Consider the following 19,486-nt stretch of genomic DNA (forward strand, 5'->3'; position numbering starts at 1 on the left):
GTAATAAAAAGAAGGATAATTTTATCTGGCAGCTGGCCATATAGTATATTATCTGTGATATTTATCCACGACCAGTAAGCAGTCAAAAACCTCACTTTTATCCGACCACCATCTGAAAAGCAGAAATTGTGTACTATTTGGTTTGTGACTGCACCAATAGTATGAAGTAGGCTCTCATTTGGCTGCCTATGCTTTCAACATGAACACTACCACAACAAACAATGACATGCGATTACAAGTGCAGTAGGGTTCCCTGTACCCTGTTCCCTGTACCCAATACTGCCAGAGAACATGGAAGTTGGCAAAGACATATCTGGCATCGGTTTAGAAGCAATGACATAGCAAATGCTGCATCAGCTCTAATACAAGCAATGAAATTGGGCCCCCAACCTCTGCTCGTTTCACGCTATGCTTTTGCTTTTTCTTCTCGTTTTTCTGCCCCCAGTTTAGCCTTTTCTGCTCCTATTTCTGCCCTCTGTTTTGTCCTTTCTGCTCTGTTTTGCCTTTTCTGCTTATTTTTCTGCCCTCAGTCTTGCCTTTTCTGCTCGTTTTTCTCCCCTCCGTTTTTCCTTTTTTGCTTGCTCTTTTTTCTACCCTCTCCCGCCATTTCCTCAAGCCCTGTCACATGAGGAGCTGACCCGACGGAGACCATACACTCTAGATCCCAGATACCCCCTGAGGTGACAATGCCGTGCTCTACAAATGCTGATTGACAGATTGTCAAGAAGGTTTCTATGCATATACTGTACATAAGTTATTTTTCTGGTTATGCTACTTTTTGCGGCACAGTACTAGCAATCATCACCACCATGTACTTCTAGAACACTATGACCACCTCTCAGCATGGTTCCCAAACTATTAATAAAAAGAAAGATAATTTTATCTGGCAGCTGGCCATACAGTCTGTGATGTTTATCCACGACCAGTAAGCAGTCAAACATCTCATTTTTATCCGACCACCATCTGAAAAGCAGAAGTTGTGTACTATTTGGTTTGCGACTGCACCAATAGTATGAAGTAAGTTTCCATTTGGCTGCCTATGCTTTCAACATGATCACTGCCACAACAAACAATAATATGATAAGGCAAAAATAGCGAGAAATGAGCAGAGGAGGCACAGAGGGCAGAGTTAATTCTCTCGACTATGTGAGATCTTCTTGCAGAGTAACAATGTTTTACATAGGTCCTAAGAGCTATCTTATAGGCGCGTCTTCCCTCTTAGAATTTAGATTTCCTCCATTTGCGTTCTAATTTTTCCGTACTGTGGATTTCGCCTTCTTTTAAAATTCTGAATACCAGGGAGCAGGAGGATTTTCCCTTTTTGATATAGACTTTTTTAGCGGGGCAACAATATCTAAAGCCTTTGTAAGAGAGCCTTCAAAAGGTTTCAGGGCGAGATTGATGTCTTCATAGTCTGTGATAGCCGGAGGACTGAAGACTGGGAGAAGGGCAGAAGGAACTACCTTCCTCCAAGATCTCGTAAGTTTACAGCTCTGACGGCTGATTTCCTTATTTATCTGAATGTCTAAGTGGAAGTCTACAGAGAGGTGATTGGTCCATACTTGCAGAGCAGGCGTGTCTACTATTAAGTTGGTGGCATATGTAAATATTAGGGCAAGGGTATGCCCTGCTATGTGGGTGGGACCTGTTAATATTTGACGTAAGCCAAGTGATTCCATGTCTGATAAAAGGCGCATGGTATCAGCGTCAGATTGATTATCTACATGGTCATTAAAATCCCCCAGGAGCTTTCCTTCTTTCCCTCGGGAGGAAGATAGACCAGTGCTCCTTTCCAGATTAGATTAGTTGATGCCCTCTACTGAAAGATTATCATTTCCAGTGATGGTATGGAACAGGAGTCCAAAGTGTCCACTTTCAGTGGATTTCTAGGTGCGATGGCATTCCCCCTCTCTTTTTGCGCTGTCTATCACATCTGGTTATGCTGTAGCCTTGAGGGAATGCTATATCTATAGAGGGCGATGAGGACGAGTTTAGCCAGGTTTCCGTGATAAAACAGATGTCAGGCTTTGTGGAGTCTAGGAAGCCCCATAATTCTGAAGCATGTTTTGGAATGCAACGAGTATTAAAATAAGTACAGTGTAGCTGAGAGGAAGTGCCAGATACTTATTCCAAAGTGGTGGTATTGTTTTTGACAAAGGGGTTGTTTTTAGGCGGAACATATGTTAAGGACCCTGAGGCACTGTGCCTAACAGGCAGAGTCCTGTTATTCCAAGAAAACTTACAGGAGTTGCATTGCCAACAATCAAGATTGTCAGCAAGATGGAATTCCTTCCTGCAGAGGATACTAGGAGTACGACCGAAATTGTGATCTTTAGGAAGAGCACATCACTGTGGGACTCCACCTGGTGGCCAACGGAGCTAGGACTGACCCCCACCACCCATGCCAAGAACCTCTGGATCATCATCAACAGCAAATTCAAAATACCCACCCAATTATATGCTGTCAATGCCTCATGCCTACCCTGAAGATGCTGAGAAACATTTTCAAATGGCTCCCAATCATCACCCAGAAAACCGTCATGCACACCCTGGTCACAAGCAAGGTGGATTACAGGGATACCATCTTTGCCGGGATCAACAAAAACCTCACCAGAAGGCTGCAGACTATTCATAACTTGGCAGCCATCATCATTCTCAACTTCCCACCTCGCACACACATCACAACACAACTGAAGGAGCTCAATGGCTACCCAGTCACAAATGAGCACAATTCAAACTCCTCACCCGCTCTTTCAAAGTACTACATAACACTGGCCCAGCATACCTCGACATTCACATCTGCTTTCACAAACTTTCCAGACACCTTGACTCCTCTGGATTGCTCCTTGCATACATTTATTTATTTATTTTAAAGGTTTTTTTTATAGCGCTGGTTAGACCCAGGGGTATCGGAGCGCTTTACAGGAATGTGAGGAGGTACAGTATTCAAAAACATTTGAACAAAACAAGAGCCAATATAACAAAGAAAGCAGATATAAAACAAAAGCTATTTAAAAAACAACTATATTAAGCTAACGTGGGTAGTGAGAACTTAGGTTAGGGTGGGTGGGTGAGGGTGAGAGAGAAGAGATAAGGAGGGGAAAGAAGAGAGTAGGAGTTAGGGGAGTAGCAGGAGTAGTAAATTAGTGGGAGGCCGTGTGTAGGGCTAGGAGTCATATGTAGATATAGAGAGAAGGGAGGGAGGATGGGGGAAAGAGTAGAGTGACGGAGGGGCGTTTGGTGGGAGAAAGCAGGGGGGACAGAATTGGAGGGCAGTAGAGGGGGACATGACGGGGTCGCAGCGCTTGAGAACAGTCAGTGGTAGGGATTAAGGACCCCAGTATTTGTTGAGGAGGAACAATTTGAGTTTTTTTTTTAAGTTGAAGTAGGTTTTGCAGCGTAGGTCTTTAGGCAGGGAGTTCCAGATGGAGGGAGCGTTACCAGAGAAGGAGCGAGCTTGGGTGCGTTTCTTCTTTAACGGGGGGGATAAGAATGAGGCCGTTAGTGTTCCTCGTCGGTCGTGTGCAGCCTGCTTTGTGGAGTTTATCTGAGAGATAACGTGGGGTGTTTTGGTGAAGGGCTTTTTGCGTGATACATGCAATCTTATAGGTGGATCTGCTTCCAATGGGTAGCCATTTGAGGGTTTTCAGGGCGGGGGAGATGTGGTCGAAATGTTTGTAGTCGGAGATAAGTCTAGCAGCTAGGTTGAGCACAGATTTGTGTGGAGCAAGGTGGACTTTAGGTGTTCCAGCGAGGATAGCGTTGCCATAGTCGATTCTCGACAGGACCAGCGATTGGACAACAGTTTTAAAGTCATTATCCGGGATGAAGGGCTTAATTTTCTTGAGTAGACGGAGAGTGAAGAGTGCTCCTTTGGCTGAGGTTTTTATGTGGGAGGTGAGGGAAAGGCTATTATCAATGGTGATGCCTAGAGACTTAACTGAATTAGAAGTGATGAGAGAGCAGTTGAGAGCATTAAGGTCAGAGATCCAGTCTTGTATGGGAAGTGGGTTGTTTTAAGAGAATGATTTCAGTTTTTTTAGGGTTGAGTTTGAGATGATTATCGGTCAGGGTGTCATTTAGGTGAAGGATATCGGAGTGGGATTTAATCCTATAGTAAAGTTGCGCGTCGTCGGCCCTGAATTTTGGGCTACAGCCCTAAAACCGATCTTTGACAGTATCCTGCAGACATCAACAGTACCATCATCACGGAGGGGCTCAATAATCTCTCCTATTTTAAAAAAAAGGCAACAGGAGTGATCCAAAGAGCTATCGGTTGGTAGCTCTTTTGGATAATGAAGCCAAATATTATGCCAGGGTACTCCTTCAAGAACTAACAACATGGGCCACAGAAATTAAAGCGATACCCTACAATCAAACCGGTTTCTGCAGCGATATGGGCACTGCCACTAACATCTCCGCTCTCTCACTAATGATAGACGCTGCACTTGTAATTAAACAGCCCCTGTACATCTGCTTCATTGATTACAGTTCAGCGTTTAATCATATAAACAGAAATATCCTGTGGCAAAAACTAAAAACGTTAGATATTCCATCATTGCTCTTAAAACAACGAATCCTTCTGCATAGTAACACCTGGGTACAAGTAAAGCTGGGGGCAGGAGACCATTTAACGAAAAAGATGAACACAACTTCAGGATTAAAACAAGGGTGTGTACTTGCCCGACACTTTTTAATCTATTTATGGCCGAGCTTTCAGTTCAAATTAATGGAAGCAATTTGCATGCCCCGAAGCTAGGAGGCTGTCAGCTATCCAACCTTCTATACGCAGACGACTTAGTACTCATCAGTCGGACACCCATAGGATTACAACGCCTGCTGGACATTACATCGCAATACTCAGAGACCAACAAACTAAGTATTAATCAAGATAAAACAAAAGTCATGTGCGTAAATCACCGGAATATAAAAACAAAATACAACTGATACCTGGCAAAAGTCAAGCTTGAAGTCGTACAAGACTACAAATATCTGGGGGTCATGATCGTCAATAAAGGCAATTACAAAGCACAATGCGAGGCAATAAAAAAGAGGGGATTAATAACAGTGGTAGCATTAAGAAATCTGAAAAATATGACCGCTGGACCGAGCTTTCTCCCTCTGACCAAGGTGATACAGGCTAAACTGATTCCATCAATCACCTATGGAAGTGAAGCCATGAGAGGGAGGGACACGGAAACATTGAACGGCACCATCGCAAGAGCACTGAGAATAATATACGGGCTGCCTGGATATACATCTCCGGCGCAAATGAGGCTTGCATTCGGGATAAAGACAAGAGGTGGCCCGAAAAGGAGCCTTTGTTAAAACCTGGTTTAAGATAAAAAAAAGGGCAGCCAGAAACGTTAAACTCCTACTTGTGGAGAGAAGTAGAAACTTCAGAAACCTGCCCAGCTAGACACTTTTTGGACACTGCATTGGACCAGTTGGGGTTACGGCAACTCTGGGCAATGTTGGGGACCATGGCAAGCTTCAAAAAAATTGTAAATAACATTGTTAAAAATGAATCTATCTTACAAGACAAAGCGGCCTTGACAGAACGCTCACATGGCTGGCTCACTATACAATCTTACAGTAAAGCGACTCCTCAAGCTTACGTCCTCTCTAACTTCTCCAGAACCAACAAAGAGAAGTTTTTGAAATTCAGGTTAGGTTTATTACCATCTGCACACCATCTGCCTCCATGGCTGCGCCCTCCGAAGCCCGCAATGTGCCGTCCCTGCGGGGAAGGAGAGGAGGACATAGTCCATATCATAACCATTTGCCGTGAGCTGATGCAGGAGCTACTCAGACCTATCTTTAACAAAAGCCAAATACGGTCATGCAGACAAGCGGTGCTTGCAAGCTTCTCTGGTGAAGACTCTCAACTAAGCTGCTGCCTGGTAAAAATTTTAACTGCAGCTGATCTTCGTTTAAAACAGATACCACCGGATCATCAAAGAAGTTGAGTAGAACTGAATTGGAGACGTCTTGTTAACCTTTTGCGTAACAACTGTAACAGCGTTCTAAGCACATAATTTTAAGCATTTTTGTACATGGAAGCCTCAAGGAAAAGCATTAATAGGCTAACTAATTAATGGATGTTGATGCGGCATTACGCACTTTAAACTTGTACCTACTTGCCTGCCCTCACTTTGTAGCCAAGACTTTGACAAGGGGGGTAATCCTTATCTCATGAACTGCTGCTAATCTCTGCAAACAAAAATGAAGAAACAGTACTATGGGTCACTAGGGCCGGGGGAGTGGATCTCTTTCACAATTTTAATGTGTGTTTTTAACTGTGGCTAATAGCCTTTTAAATCGATGTTTTATTGTTCATAAGAGATGGTTAACTTTTTGTAATGGTTTTAATTAACTGAACAATAAACATATATTACTTACTTACCCTGGGGGACAGCGAGAGAGATCAGAGTGGGGTTGGAGAGACAGTTCTCAATTTTGATTTGTTGGGTTCTGTGTAGGCGAAAGGAGGTGAACCAGTTGAGGACATGGCCATTGAGGCCAAAGCGGACTAAGAGTGTTTAGTAAGGCAGTGTGGTTAGCAGTATCAAAGGCAGCGGATAGGTCGAGGAGAATGAGAAGGCATGATTCACCTTTGTCGAGTGAATGATGTATGCCGTCCACTATATTGAGCGTGGCAGATTCTGTGCTGCATCCTTTTCTAAAGCCAGATTGTAGTGTGTCAAAAAGATCAAAAGTGTTGATGTGATTATCTAGCTGGAGCAGGGCACATTTTTCAAGGGCTTTGGAGAGAAGAGGGAGGTTAGAGATGGGTCAGAGGTTATTTGGGTCTTTGGGATCTGCTTTAGGATTTTTGAGGATGGGTGTGATTTGACCCAGTTGGAGGGAGGCGGGAACACACCCTGTGGCCAGGGAGGAGTTAATAATGGTGGTCCAGAAAGGGGCTATGATATGTTTTAGATCTTGAGCAAGGTTAGGAGGCAGAGGGTCTTTGGTGGGGGATGATGGCTTCAGCTTAGCGAAGATGTTGTAGACTTTGTGTTCGGTGACAGGGTGAAAATTATGCCAGGAGGCATTGTTTTTTTGTTGCTGGGGAGAGAAGGGTTGGGTTCAGGTGGGAAGGAACCGGCCAAGAGATGGGCAGGGACAGGGGGAGGATTTGAAGGGGAAGGAGATTCGGGAGAAATGTCATAAGAAAGTAGTGTGTTAGGAGAAAGCGGATTTAAGATGAAGGATTGGTCTATTTTGGGGATTTTATCAGAGAAGAACTTTGCAATTTCTTCGCATTTCTCAAAAGAGGCCGTCAACTTTTGAGGGGCAGAGGATGTTTGATTTTTGAAGATGCTGAATAGTTCTCCACGTCTATTTTTGGCCCTATCAAGCTGAGTGCGGAAGAAGGCGGATTTTTCATTGAGGATGTGTTTTTTGTAGTTGGACCTAGCAGATCGGAGGAGGGCTAGTTGGGAGGGGGACAGGTGTTGCCTCCATGTTCTTTCAGATTGTCTAAGGGAGCGTCTTTCGTTGTTGAGATCAGAGTTGAACCAGGATTTGGATGGTATGTTTATTTGGGTTTTAAGTTTTGGGGGGGGGGGGGGCACTTGGTCAAGGACCTCGGTAACTGATTTATTATAGTGTTCGGTGAGGGTGTTGGCATTTTGGGAGAAGGGAGCTAGCAGGAGTTGGGCTGTAGTTTTCTTTTCTAGTTCGCCGAGTGGGATAAGATTAAGGTTTCTGGTCACTTTCTTGTGTTTGATGCTTTTGGCGTGGATGGGGGGCTGTAGTTTTGATGTTGAAGAGGTGATGGTCGGACCAGTCAATGGGGATGATGCTGGAAAGGGAGGCCAAATTATCATTAGTGATGATGGCATCAAGAATGGCCCCTTTGGAGTGAGTTGGAGAGTGACAGATTTGTTTAAGTTCACTGATCTCCAGAAGATTCAAGAGCAGATTAACTGCAGGGTCTTTGATGTCATTCCAGTGGAGGTTGAAGTCTCCAAGGAAGAGATTTTTAGAGTTGGAAAGTCAGGCTTGGGTGAGGAGGTTGGAAAGTTGCTCTGCGAAGGGAAGGGATTCGCCAGTAGGATGATGGATATTATGTAGGCGAAAAGGAGGGGCGCCATGAATTATAAATTCTGCTCCGAGGTATTCGAAGGTGGTGGGATCAGTGTTCTTAACAAGCAAGTGTTGAAGTTTGTTTTTAAAGATGATGGCTAGACCTCCTCCAATTCTATCTAGCCTATCTTTTCTGAGTATGGAGTAACCGGGGGGGGGGGGGGGGGGAAGAGTAGGTCAAGGTTAGATGTAGAGTTGTCGTTGAGCCAAGTTTCCGTAAGGAAGGAAATATCAATATCATCACTGAGGATGGATTCAGCTATTTCCGTCGCATGCCGGCCAGCGGCAGTTAACTAGCATGCATGCGAGGGGTTTCAGGTTGTTTGTCGGGGGAGGGCATTATTGGATGACAGAGAGTTGTGATGGGAGTCTAGGGGAGATGGGGGGGGGGAGGGGATTCTGCTCGTCCCCAGGATCACAGGAATGGTAGATTGGGGAGAGCATGATTGGATAGCAGTAAGTTGTGATGGGGGTCTAAGGTAGATGGGGGAGGAAGGTATTCTGTTCGTCCCCAGGATCACGGGAATGGTGGGTGGGTGAGGGGCTCGTTTGGATAGTTAGGGAGGTAAGAGTTAGAGGTCGAGGAGGTCAGAGGGGGAGAGGTGGTTCGAGGCACTGTGGGCCTATGGGAACAGTTGCAGCGGGGGACGTTCTCCAATGTTTACGTTTGGAGGAATTTAGTGAATCAAGGCTTGGGGAAGTCGCATGGTTTTGGTGGATTTCAGAGGGGAAGGAGTTAAAATCTTTCCTGAGTTGAGAAAGTTCGGACGACAAGTTCAGATCATTCCTGAGCTGGGAGAGTTCAGAAGACAAGGAAAGGAAATAGTTTTCAATGTTAGATAGAGTCTGAAAGGAGTGATAGGGACTGGGGGAGGGAAGGTGTTGGGGAGAAGAGTAGGATCAGATTTGTCCGTGGAGTGTATGGGTTGGGAGGCTGAGGGGGAGGTGGAGAGGCGTTTTCAGGTTGGTGGACGAAGATAGGACCGTGTGTTCTGAGGTGGTAAGGGGTCAAGAGAGGAGAGAGGGGAAATAGCATCCCGGTTAAGGGGGGGAAGGCAGTTAGTGGGAGCAGTCTAATAATAGGAACTGCGGGGGAAGGAGCTGGGGGGAGGCAGTGAGGTAGGGGGTGTGCCTGGTGGTGGATGGAGAAAAGTCATTAGGGAGATAAAGGGTTTGGGAGGCTGAATGAGTTGTTGAGGTGTCCAGATGAGGGAGGGGTGCTATCAAAGGGGGGTTATTGGGGGATTGGGTTTGAGAGACATTGTACGTAGTAGAAGTGTCTGTAGGGTGAGGGGTTGTGGACAAGGAAGGGGAGGGTGAGAGGGAGTCAGTCTGTAGGGAGGGTGAAGTGTTAGGAGGTGTGATGGACAGTAGGTAGGAAAAGGTGCTGAAATGTTGTTCAAAGATGGAGAGGTGATTTTCAGAAGCTTGAATGAGAATGTTACCGGATTTGAAAAACGGAGATGTCTATTTCGTCGAGGAAAGCAGAAGGGGAGATGGACAATTTAAAACCATACGGGATTTTACATGATTAGTGATGGGGAGGTGGTGGAGGAAGATGCTTTACCATTTGGAGGGACGTTTGGAGTAAAAAATGTAGTTGGTTTTTATTATGGAAGAGAGGCTAAGGTAGTTATCGACAAAAAGAGTTTCATGGTGACCAATAAGTAGTTTGTGTTTAAAGTTTTTCTTGGCATTTTTGGAGAGATTAGGGGGGTAGAGGATGGACCATGTCTAGTGATGGGTGAATTCTGTGGATTGAGTCTGAAGCCAGTTGTATTGCAGGGGTGTGTGAGAGGGGGCATGGTGATTTAGATTAAGGAGTCTAGGTGAGGGGGAGGGAGGAAGGAGGGGAAGACTTGATATAGCTTGAAGAAAAGGTGGGAGGGTCAGGGTAGGACCAGTGGGCAGGTGAGAGATAAGAGCAGGAGCCAGTGGATGGGGAAGGGCCGCATTAGGGGGCAAGAGTAAAGGTATAAACAAAGAGGGTCAGAAAGAGTAACACTCAGAGTAACACTGGAGAGAGAAATACAAAGAGGTAGAGCGAGCTGCACATATGGATAACAAGATACGGTGGTCGGACCTTCTCCTACACTGCACCGTGGAATGACCTGCTGCTACAAATAAGAGCCTCCTCCTCACTTCTTGAATTCGGCAAGAAGTTGAAGACTTGGCTTTTCGAGTTGTCCTGCTAAGTCCCACTAGGCCCTAGGTGTGCCTAGACTCACTCCTATTCGGTATAAGATCATCCTTCCGGGTAATAGTGTGCTATACAAATCTGCATAACATAACTTAACATAACATAATGTTCCATAAAATAACATAACATGCCACGAATTCTCACCAGGGCTGGCATGGATAGGCACAATATGCCAGGGATTACCATCATTATTCCACAATCCGCATTTTACTAAGAATCTGCATAATGCCATGAATGCCCATTAGCAGACAGAAATTACCATTGTTAGGCAAAGCCAGCATTTTATCTGGGGATGAACAGTGTGCACCACACTGATGAGAGCACAGACACACAGATTTTTGGTAGGCAACTTCATTTTGTACTTTTTATGATAAGACTAGTACATTCTTGGAAGCTTTTATTAGAGCTCATGTTTATTTTTGCCTTCTTTTCAGTAGAAAAAGACACAGAGGAGGGTTTATTGCGAGCTCTTAGCAAGGGCAGCTGTGAGGGCATAATGGGCACAAAATTAGCAATGTATGGTGGGGGGAGGTAGTAGAGGGCATTTGGAGCACAGAGCGAGGATTCACTTAATGTATGTGAAGGGAGTAGAAGGTTGGGTTCGTGTCTAGAGAGGGCGTCTCGGCAACAGAGAATGAGCATCTGCGGACACAAATAGAGGGCAATTAATGTTGAAACATGACTTGGGGGAACCTGAGGCTCATGGAACACCTGGGCAACTTAGTGAGAGCAGTTGACATGGGACAGGACAGGTGACACCTGGGGCACTTGTGCAGAGCAACTCGGGATAGGGGCATGCAGAACTGACAACCGTAACATAGATGGATTGGGTGCTGGCAGCCTGCAAGCGGGGATTGGTGGTACAAGGATATGGCATCTGTGGTACATAAGGAAGGAAGCAACTATGTTGACTTGGGGAGAGAGGAACCAGCTGGAACAGAGAGAGGGAAAGAGCACCAGTGGTCATCTTTAGAGGCCAACTGGAGTCAGAGTTATTTAAGAATTAGCATCTCGGTGAAAGACTGAGTGAGACCAAGGCAGCGCTTAAACTGGGCTGTTGGAGGTGGAGCTATTGAGCTGGTACCCCTCAAACCTTCCATTCTTATTAAGAATGTTCAATTAATTTGGTGTGAATGGGATCACCTGCCATAAACATCTGACGTCACTGCCATTAAATATTCAGTAAGTTGATCTCTTTGTGTTTATAATCTGAAATGTAAAAGTACAAGCACTATACTGAAAAGGGAAAATGGCTTTTGTCTGTGTAATGTATTGCTGTCTGCTCTACGAAGCTATACATATTATAGACCATTGACATTGATCGAATTTAAATCTCTGGTGATCTGTTGGCTTGGATCTCAGTAGAATGAATACTCACTTTTTAAGATTTTTGTTTTACAAAATAGTGATAGATTGATTGCATTTTCATTGACTGTGGATTATAAAGCATTGAAAACTGATCTTAGTATACAGAGTTGAGTTCAAATTTCAACATTATCTACGAGATCTTTTGTTGAAAGACCTTTACGAGCTTTGGTGCTGGAATAATTTTGACAGTGGGGGTGCTGTCATCAATGTTATAGCACCCAAATCGCAGAGATTGTGAAAACCTAAAGCATCATACGAAAAGCAAGTGTAGCAAAAGAGCCACGCCTTTTCTGCAGCAGAGTGGTGTAGGAGAGTAGGATCTGCTTGTTATAGTTACCCCCACTTTTTGCTGATGTTGCATTGTTTTTTGACTTAGTCTGACTGGGATCCTGCTAATCAGGACCCCAGTCTATCTGCTTTATCTCTCTAAATTGATTACCAGTACCTTAGATACATTCAAGATTGGATTCTGGAGTACCCTTATAAGTCCCTAGTATATGGTATACTATATACCCAGAGCATAGGTACCCCAGAGGCCTCTCAGGGGCTGCAGAATGTATTATGCCACCCCTGGGAGACCATTCAAAATGACACCACAGGTCTGCTACTGCAGCCTGTGTAAGGTGGTGCATGCACCCCTTAATTAGATATAGGTTCACTATATCTATCCATATCACTGTACATATATACCTATCAGTCACCCCTATGGCAGGCCTTATCACTCCTGAAGGCAGGGTGCTGGGTTTTATGTGAGAGGGTGCCCATGCATGAGCAGAGCCACTCTGCAGCCTTCTGAACCTCTATTGTTTGTGATGCAGTCAGACCATTTACTCTTAAGTGCATTATATCCTTGCGGTAAATGCTAACTTTGGAATGGCTGCATGGAAACATGTCGTGTTTGGTGTCAAACACCTTGGAATCATACCTCCACACCAGTAACTGGTGTGGGAGGAATGATTCCACCCTACTAGAGGGAGACATATGACAGCACTGGTACACCCAGTACCAGCTTTGCAAGCCCTGGCATCACAAAATGGATGCTGCCCTTCTGCTGCTGGCCGAAACTCCGGCAGGGGACGCCTGGACAATAGGTTTCCTGTCACAGGGAGGTGTGACCACTTCCCATACAGGTTTTAGTGTATTGGGGCTGGGTGAGTGCACTCTGAGAGTGCTTTGAAGTCTGCATTGGGGGCACATTTGGTGTCCCTGTGCATAGTCCAGCTCAAACCGGTTGCAGCGGCTACCAGCCCCTGCTCTGGCACGAAACTGGACAAAGGACATGGGTGTAGCCACCCCTCTGTTCTGACCCTCCCATAGGTGGGTCCCCAGAGTTTGTCCCACCCCTTCCTTGGGTATAAAGTAGGAATCCCTGGCTACAGGACTTTAGATTTACCTGGATGAAACTCTGCTACAGAATCCCAGAACTTCACCTATCTACACGACGTTGGATGACCGAAGAAACTCCCTTGGAGTAAAGGAGTTACTCCCCTGCAAGGAAGGCACCAAAGACGCATCTGTCCGGTTTGCAACTACGCAGCTCCTGAAGGACTCCGAAGATTTTGCAACACAGGAGGTAGGTTTACAAGCTTCCCAGAGGCTGATCCGTGCTCTCAGAAAACCTGAGATCCAAAGCCCTCGTGGGGACTGTGCAACCCGAAACCCTGGATACCGTGCACATTTGCAGCAGCATATGCTTCTTGGCGATCCCTGAGGCTGTGCTTTGGGCTACGTGTAGTCAAGACCTCGAGCCGTGATTTCACCGAAGATTACTGGCCTACACTCCACGAGTGTCCCGTGGGCTGGTATTGAGTGATTCCTCTCGAGGTCCCTTCACGATCCCTTGTTTGTCGACTTGTGGGTCCCTGAGAAGGGTACTTTAACTTTCAGTGGGCTTACCTGGTTGCTCCAGACGTGCCCTGACTCTCCATCGCTTGGGGAGTCCACAGGACCTTGCTGGTCCACACCAAAGCCTTTTTACTCTCACCGTGTGGGTTGCCGTTGCCAAGGCTTGTTGGTCTCCAATCCTGACACCGACCTCCAGCACTTGATATCCTTCGTGGGACAGCTCGCCTGCGGACTGTGGTCATCGTCAACGTCTCCTGGTCCCCGTGGCAGTGGAGTCAAGCTTCACCTCATCGCACCAGAAATACCCAACATCTGTGGGCATTCGTCTATTGTGCCCCTGGTAAGTGACCCAGACTCTGTCCCCTCTGCTTTCAGGTTTGTCTCATCTTCGATTCAGGCTTGGATCACATCGGACACTTTTCCTTTCCACAGCAACAGCACTTTGCAGCAACTCGCCATTGAAAACAGCGAAGATTCCCGACACCATTTGACACCTATGCACCCGGCTTCCCTGGGTTAGGTTACACAAGTACTCCGGTGCTCACATGGGGGCTGGCCTTAGAACCTTCTAAGTCTAAAGGGGTTTGCTCCAAGTCCTCTCCTAAGCGTCCTTAATCTTTAAAATTCCAACCGCGACTTTCCCATAGGATTGTACGGAGCTCGCGGCTGTGTTCTCACACTGTACGTGTCCCCGTGGGTCCCCTGTGTCACTATCTTGGGTGGTTCCTTGGGGTCCCAGTGATTCTACGTGCTCTAGGCACTGTGTCTAGTCAAGTCGTGGTTCTTATACCACTTTTTTAATATATGGTTTGGTCTCCCACTGGGGCCCATTGTATATTGTACTATTTACTGTCGTTTTAGAACTGTAATATTGTGTGCCCTGCTCTCGAATCTCATAAAGAGGTTAGTAGAGAGTGTTTAGTACTAAATAGATATATTTTATATATATACCTTGTGTGGTTCTCCTTTCATTTGGTCATTCAGGAGGTTATAATCTGGTAAACCAAGCTACTTTACATTCCTTCGAGACTTAGCCTGAAGGCTGCTCTCCATAGCTACCACTAGGATTGCTTTCAATAAAGGTTGTCTTTAACCTAATCATCAATAAGGGTTGTTTGGACTGGTACAAGGTGCCCACTATAACTAGTGGACAGCATATACCAGGCCAACCTCTCACAAGTGGCAATACAGTGGTGTGTAGCTGGAGGTGCATTTTGGTGCACAATGTCACAAATATAGTACTATAGCATGGTGCAGATAGCACATTTTTCATTGAAATGGCCAGTACATTTGCACAGACATGCAGTTGTACTGATAAAACAACATGTGGAAATTGGGTTTCAGTGAATAGTTATCATTTGCATATAGCATCCTACAGCCTTTCCTTTCACACTCCCTGTACTGCAGCACAACTGTCACATAATTCACTTTAAAAAAGTCTCCCACTTTGTAGTCAGAGAATGAAAGTAACAATCTCCATGTTAAAGGAATAAGCAGCAATTTGTTGTAAGACAAAGCTTGAAATTTAGTCATTGTCATTGAAAGCACAGAAACCTGACAAGATAAGGACTTTAAAAGCATATTTATTGCCCGTTCACCTTCTGAACTCAAGCATGGTTATTTCTGGAGATGCTGCAGCACCTCCCGCACCCCCTACTTCTAGTGCCTATGTTGAGGAGAATACAAAATCAACTCACATTATTTGACGTATTGGCCTAACATGCGAACCTTGCCTAGAGAACAGTGGCAGCATTATTTTTTTTTTTTTTTAAATTTAATTGTTATATCAAATTTTACTGACTGCATCGGAGTTGGAGTTTGGAAGAAGACTGTATTTATAATACTTTTTGTTGACCTCAGGTGTATCTATTATATCACATGGAGGCGATATTACCAAACAGCCAGAGTTGTCGACTTTGGAACTGGGGAACCAGGTTTATGTTCTCACCTCGCCTCAATATCCTGTGAGCTTGGGTAAATCACTCAATCTCCCTGCTTTGAAATAAAAACCTGTGTAATGTAACCTGGTGCTCATGTAAAGTGCGCCAGTTGCCAGGACCACGTTTGCGCTATATAAAACTGCAAAAAATAAAATAGCACGTAACTATGTTTGGAGCTAGTCCCACTGAAATAGGTCTATAAGTTCAGAACTAACAAAGTTGAATATAGTAGGGATTACACTTAAATTGATCATAGTAAAAATTTGTAACTTTGACATTGAATTGATGTGAGCTGAAAGTCAGGACTGGTTCAATGTTTTACATTTGATCTCTGTGGTAGACTTCCTTTAAAATGATTGTCTTGTTAACATGTGCCTTTACGGTTCCCTTTAAAACTAATGCACACTAGCTGAGAAGTGCTAATAATTTGCCATTGAAAGTAAAGCACCTCTATAGTTAAAAGTGCTGGTACAGTAGTCTCTACAAAGTATTGTAGCTCTGTGAGGAAGAACTAGGTCTTTTACAATTGCATACGTGCAAGAGAAGATGAAATCCTCAGGTACAGCAAATATTACACAAGAGCGGCACGCCTTTGCAAGGACTCAGTTATGTTCATTGGAAAGTACAGGTGTTGTGATTGTGAAATATTTGTTTTGGCAGAGAATTCAAGATCCCTGATGTTAAATGTCAGTCCTTATTTTAGCCTTGTTAAACTTGCATCCTGTTACTTGTGAGCTTGTAGGTTCATTGATAGTAAAAGATTTACAAATAATACAGTGTAGATTGATGTGAGTTAATAAGGCAAGTCCTGTTGAAATTCTTACAACTGATTTGGTACATTCTTCGAGTTCTGTAGCAGCACCCACACTACAAAAACTGAGTGGCGGACTAATTATCATAGGAAATACATACATGTCAACAATTCAGAAGAGGAAAGTTGGAGATTTAAAAAAGTAACCAGGAGAATGCATTTGCCCCATTGACTTCTAAAACAGAGCGATTTCAGGTGGGAGCAGCCAAAACAGAGCCATTTTGGCTACAAAAATAGGGAGTCTTCCACCTGAACCTGGTCTGTTGGCATGTATGGCAATGCACGATGATGCCAGTGGCGGCCAGGCACGGATCGGAGGTACGGGGGCAGAGTGGGGAGGACGTGGGAGATAGAGGTGAGGATGCAGGAGGGTGGGAGGATGCGGGGAAGTGACTATAAAAAAAAAAGTAATAAAAAATATAAACTCACCTTTTTGCCGCTTGCTCGCCGCATCTCTCCTCTGTAATCCTTCTCTCGCTCGGCCACAGGAGGCACACCCATGCTCCCAGTCAGCCAATCCCAATGCAGTCTTAGCAGCATTGTGCTTGGTCGAAGTGACATGTTGCTGTGCTCAGACGCTGACTGGATATACAAAAAAACACGTAATGCGTTGGAATAAATCAGTACTGCTCTATAAATAGAAGGACACCATTAATTATTCCTTCAAAACGAGGTGCTCTCTCTGAATTAATCATACATTAATCAATATCATTGCCCGAACACAGCTTTAGACACAATTTTTTTATGTATCAATATGCAAAAAGTGTCAACACATCATATGTTCAAATATACATACAAATATGACATACAGAAAAAAACTCAAATCATAAAAATCGAAACAAACTAAATACAAATGAACTAGGAATTTATCCTATATTCCTTATTCCCCTATTAGTGAGTATGGATGCCCTCACTTTTTTAATACGAGCATTCCATTACTTCAGATAGCCCTACTCAATAGTACTAAGAGGAAAATACACTTTTATACCTCTAAACAATTTTATTGTACTTTATATATCAGTTATACAAATAATTTTGGTTTGTCAAGGGATTCTTCAATTTAAACAGTCGACAAGTTTCAGCCCAACTTGCTTTGGGCCTCATCAGAACTAGGGTATATAAGGATATCTCTCCCTAAAGACACCTAAAATACAAATATCTGGTTATACTTACAAATATATAACATATTTACATCTATTTACATATATATACACCATATATACAAATAGCCAATTGCACAGGAACACAGGTATAGACCTATGTATTTACGAGAAACTCCTCTCTTGAGGTGGCAGACCAAAACTGAATAAAATGTTTTGAATCAGGTGCAGTAAGTGCAAAAAGATAGGTACCTCGTCACCTAGAAGATCATATCACCCGTGCTGAAAAATACCCAAAAACCAAACTAAAATTAAAAAACTAAAAAACTATTCAGGGGAACGAGTGCAACTACTAAGAGTCAAGTACTAAAGAAGTGCCACAAAGCTAAAACAAACTATATCGTGTCTGAAGTAAAAGGCCATTATTTCCAAACACTGAACGGTTACCAGTATAGTCGAGTAATCCCTGTAGAAAAGCATAGACCACCCAGGAATGAATCTCTACCGGACAATCAGTGGAATCTCACTAGTACTGTGGACATCAAGGCAAAAAACACATATCTCCATGTAACATATATACTAATGGTCAAAACAACAAAGTTAAACAAGTAAATAGACCTGGCCCAAGATTAAATGCACAAAGGTTCTTACCAATTTACTGAGATAGGGGTGCCACGTCTTATTGGCGCCTCGCGGATCGTATCCCAGGGCTTAATTTCTGACTTCTTCACTGGTTTTTGCAATCCTGCCGGCGGGACGTGGCGCGCTGACGGAGCGAGACCGAAGGCATGGGGCTCCTGTTGGACGTCAGACTGACCTGCCACTGGGGTCCTCCTGCAGGTGTGCGGGCCTGCTGGGGGTGCAGCTGTTTGTTCCCGGGTCGGGCCTGTTGGAGCCTGCTGCCTCTGCCCTCAGGGCCGGCCCCCTGCCTGTGCCACGTGGGCGGAGAGGTGCCCGGTCCAGTTGGGGAGGAGGCAGGGAGGCGGTCTGCCCCGCACTGACCTGACCCGCTCTATTCAGCGACCTGTGCTATGCCTGCGCCCGGGAGAGACTGGAGTGGCGGCGAGATTGACCTCCTGTCTCTGGCGCTTGGGTGAAGGTGCCCTTGCTCCCCTGGCGGTGGTGTTGTGGTGGGGGTATGGTCATCATATAGGATGGCGAGGCGGCCTGGTGCCTCCGCCCCCCCCTCTCCGCCATCCTCCCACTCTTCCCTTTGGGCACCTGAGCCTCCTTTCAGGATAACCTGCCTCAGTCGACTCATCTGTACGAGGCCTACGTCTGTGGGTTGCTGCGACCCTGCCTCCGCCGCGAAGTTCGGACCTGGGGCTCAGAGTGAATCCCGTCCATCTGCGGTGTCTCTTCAGGCGAGTGTGCCCGGGGTGGGGTTCAGCCACTGTGTCGGGTGGCGGTGCAGTGCGGTGCAGTGGTGGGGCGTCGGTGCCTCCCCCGCCCCCTCTCCTCGGCATCCCTGGTGGGGGCCCGCACCGAGGGACATCTAGTGAGCCAGACAGATGACCCACCCAGGGCGCACCCCCCCTTTGCGACGGAGGACTCTGAGCTGTGGCGGCCTTGGGGTCGGGGGGTCCCCTCTTCCCCTCCCCCGGCGGGCCCGGTGCCCAAAACTGATTGCACTGGTCTGCCCTACCTGTCGCGGTGATGGGCAGGACCCGCGCCCCACAGACCCTGGTTCCCCCCCACCCAAATGAAAATGAAGCAGTTCACCACGGCGGATCTGGACCCAGGCGGGGGAGCGCCTTCCCTGACCAGGGTTGTTGGGGGCAATCTTTCCACCATCCTTCAGGCGATCAGCGAGTTGCGGGCCTCGGTGGAGGACAAGATTGGTGAGGTGAGGGTGGATGTGTCTCTCATCTGCCAGGACCTGCGCAACGCTACGGAACGCATCACGGAGGCGGAATCCCGTATTTCCACCACGGAGGATGATATCAACCAGCTTAAAACCCAGGTGGCTTTCCTCCAGACCCAAACCTCGGAGCTCCACCGATGGGCAGAAGATGCTGAAAATAGATCACGGAGGAACAATCTATGCCTTCTTGGCTTTCCGAGGGAGTGGAGCAAGGTCACGCTGATACATTCGTGGAGACCTGTGTGCGCTCCTGGATGCCTAAAG

This window comes from Triturus cristatus, chromosome 1_2 (assembly GCF_964204655.1).
Source record: "Triturus cristatus chromosome 1_2, aTriCri1.1, whole genome shotgun sequence".
Classification (NCBI taxonomy): domain Eukaryota; kingdom Metazoa; phylum Chordata; class Amphibia; order Caudata; family Salamandridae; genus Triturus; species Triturus cristatus.